This window comes from Vigna radiata, chromosome 5 (assembly GCF_000741045.1).
Source record: "Vigna radiata var. radiata cultivar VC1973A chromosome 5, Vradiata_ver6, whole genome shotgun sequence".
In the NCBI taxonomy this organism is placed as follows: domain Eukaryota; kingdom Viridiplantae; phylum Streptophyta; class Magnoliopsida; order Fabales; family Fabaceae; genus Vigna; species Vigna radiata.
The window spans coordinates 36,816,219-36,820,170 of NC_028355.1; positions in this window are offsets into that span (position 1 = coordinate 36,816,219).

Below are 3,952 nucleotides of genomic sequence, written 5' to 3' on the forward strand. Positions count from 1 at the left end.
TCTGTGAGGAAAGTCTAGAGAGATTGGAGAAATTGAAGAACAAGATTTTCAGAGAGAGAGAGAGCGTGTTTAAGAAAATGGGTTCTTACATTCTCCCCATCAAAATAGAATTTTCGTCCCCGAAAATTAACACTTACCTGAGAGAAGAAACAACCTACTCTCATCACATTCTCTAGTACAATCGCTTATTGTGACCAAGATATTACTCCCCAACAACCTTACTAACATGAAAACCATGCCTTTGTGTTAAAATGTTCTAGTGTGAAGTAGTGTAGATTGGTTTAGCCATATCTCTCAAGACAAATCTGAACTCCTAAACTTCAGCTATTGAGAATCTTTCTTTCACACAACCAATCCTATGGTGTCTGCCAGGTTGCCCATTCTCACCTGTCCTCTGCAACTTCTTGTAATTCTCTTCTAAAACTTCTTGTAATTCATCTAGCCCCTTCTAAGAACCACTATACCTCTGACTTGATTACTATCACGTGTAATTTAACTACCAATCGTTACATTCTTGATCACCTATCACTACACTCATTCTGAGGACTTAGCATTGCCTTACTGATCTCCACTCTTGAGTAGCATAGTTTCCAACTATACTACCCCATTACCAAAGTCAAACTCTTCTCCTTAGCAACGTCAAGACCAATTTGAGCAATCTAATTTCACTTTGTTATCTTGTTGACCTGAACCATATGCAATCCTCGACTCACTAGCCTGCAACCATACTTAGATCTGTAACCTCTTCAACTTAAGATCACTAGCTTGATCAGTATCAAGCCAACTTATGATACATCTCAAACTAGGATTGTCCAAACTGCACTTTCTCAACCATTTTGAGAAACCCACTAATTATAGTATTCAAACTATACTAATGAAATCTCTTTACATCTTCCCTAAAGATCCCAAACTTCATATTCTTCAACCAACTCTTACTCAATCCTTATCAAATCAAGAACCTGAATCTTCTCTTTAATTCAAACCATCGATTAATACTTCCTTATCTCAAGATTAACACTACAACTCGAAACCATAGCTCGAGTCATCTCCTTCGTCCACCGATCCACTCTTCTTATTTCAAGTCCATTAATACTTCCTCACTTGAAAGCTGACCCTATAGCTTGAAACTACACTTATTTTCTCGGCCTGATACCTATTTCTTTCATGCTCAACTCACTTATGACTCTTGAAAATTACCAAACTCTCCCAACTCATTCTTATATACTAGCACCAATACTGTTCAAATAACTCGTCCCTATAAAAGCTCTTCATGTGCACATATTTTACTGATAATAACGTGCTCACGATCCGCTGCGCTACTCTGATCCTTAAACTCCCTTGCTTACTAGTTTACTAAAAGAACACTTCTTTCATGACACTTGTAACCCGAAGATGATCACCCTTGAAGAACCTTCTTCAAAACTTCCATAACCCTGCAAAACTCTGATAACTCTTTTCTCCCATGATAACCCTGCCATTCCATTTCCTTAACATTGTTTTCTACTCCACAAAACGGTCATGCCCGAAATCACTCCTGATTGTTAAAACTCCTACCAGACTATTCCAACATGTTCTTTATTTCTCTTCTGCGATTCTTCAACATTGTAGTTCTCCCTATGATTATATTGACTCCAAACATTACTGCTCTAATCCAATTTCCATCTTCCTCTTTCACTACCCACTTCAACAGGAACTATCAACAAAAAGATTACTGACAGTGATTCTGTTTAGACACCACTCTAAAAAGAAAACCACTTCTCCAAGATATAAAAATTCCATACTTGTTGCAGAACACCAACCAAAACCCTTAAACCATAAAGATTAATCTTCTCTGCTTTTCCTCGTTAAACTCTTTTGAATTTCACAACCCCATAAACGATTTGAAAACACACAAACCTCCCTTGATGATCACACCTCAAATTTATGAAAGAACAACATCAACTACTTTTCACTAGCATTTATCAGATGTCCTAGATTCCCATAACACTTGCTCCCACGTTCTCTCAACTACACTTGATGCACCAACTTTGTTATCCTTCCCTGCCAAGAAACCACTCTATATAAACTTCAAACCTGAGCCCTGGATTAACTCCACAAACGCCACAACGCTAAGAATTCTTCATGTACTCATCTCGACCATAAAGGTTTAAAACCTTCTTCCCAAGAATTGCCCTCTTCAACTCAGAATCTTCAGAAATACAAACCCTACCTTTAATCCTCTAAACCGCAAAATACCTTACTCGCGAAATCAACCCTCTGACCTTATCTGAACTTACAAACTCACTGCCTTTTGTAACCCAATGTTCAAGATCTTTTCTCTCTTGATTAACTCAGCCGAATGTTGATCATCACCACAAAACCACACCCAAAGAAAATTGACTTTATCACCACATGCTTCTTCATAACTCTGAACATCTCAACCAACCCAGACTCTCTAATCATTCTCGATACCCTCTTTATACGGTAACCACCCCTTTTTGCCATTTGTTTTAAAACCTTTCTAGATACTAATTCGCCTTGATCCACTTTATAATTCCCATTCCCTTCTTAACTTAAAATTCAAATCATTCCCCACTTTCTTATCTAGATCTCAGCCATCGTTGATACACCGATCCAAATTATCAATTCCCTCTAGTGTCACTCTGCTGCTCACCAACACTTCCCTTTCTTCTGACCTCTAACGTTACTGATACGTTGAACCAAACTGATTTCTTAAACCTTGCTACACCCATGCTTATCCAAAGTTTCTCTTATTCTAGCCTTCGAATCCAAGTCTTCTTGTGGAATGCACGNTATTCGATCTGCTGACTCTNCTCTTGAAAACTTCTTCACCCAAACATTTATTTTAAACTCCAATATGTCTTCACCCATCCTTTGAAACCTAAATTCTGGTCTTCTAACTCTTTGTCTTTGAGGCAAGAATTTGTCTTAAAGGCTTAAACCAATTACTAAAGAAGGTATACAGGTCAAGTTGTCATTGAATCTGTATTCCTTTACCACTGTAGAACATAGTACATTACCACAAAGGCAAGAACAAGACGGAAAATACTATAGACAATGACACTTGAATCACTACCCTTCCTTTACCCAAACCTTCAGAATTAAGAAAGGAAAATTATCTCTAGTACAAGTCATGAGTGTGCACCCTCATTCCTTCTATAGAGACATTTTCTGTTCTTAAAGCATCCAGTTAGATACATAATTTTACCATCTAAACTTGGAATAAATGGTAGAACATACCATTCAAACTTAACTTTCCAGAGAAGACACGATAAACCTGCAACACACAGGTCATCCTAAGGTCAAACATTGCGCCATATTCTGTTTATGATCAAAGAGTAAAACAATTAGTCTTACCCAAAGAAATTAGAATGAATGCTTCTGTACGTTTAAGAGTACACAAGCACAAGCAAGGGATGCACATAACCTACAGGTTCTCTAACGATAAAAACTGCTCTGATACCACAAATGTAACATCCCAAAAATACGCCTAAGACATATCAAGTGGATGCAACATGTTATAATAATGTAAAGCAGTTAGGAGTGGAAATTCAGATGAAATGTATATATAATACAGTCATCCAAAATACAAAAGAAGGACTAAAGCTCTACTTATAGCATAGAGTCTTTCAAAAGAAGAAAATAGTAAAGGAATTAAACTATACAAATAAAACTAACAACCTAGACTACTCAGCTGCAGTGTCAGGGACTTCAGCCGTATCAGCTACGTCTAAAACCTGCTCCAGAGGTGCCTCTGAAATATCTGCTCACATCCAATTTGGATGATCATTGCAAAAGAAAACACGCACAAACAAGAACAAGCAGCAAACAAAGCAAGGGTAAGCTAGAATTCAATGAAAACAAGTCAATTACAATTAAACATAGTAAAAGAGACATACAATACAACAAGCAAGGAAGAACAGTTTATTTAATTTATGGTTTGTTGTTTTAT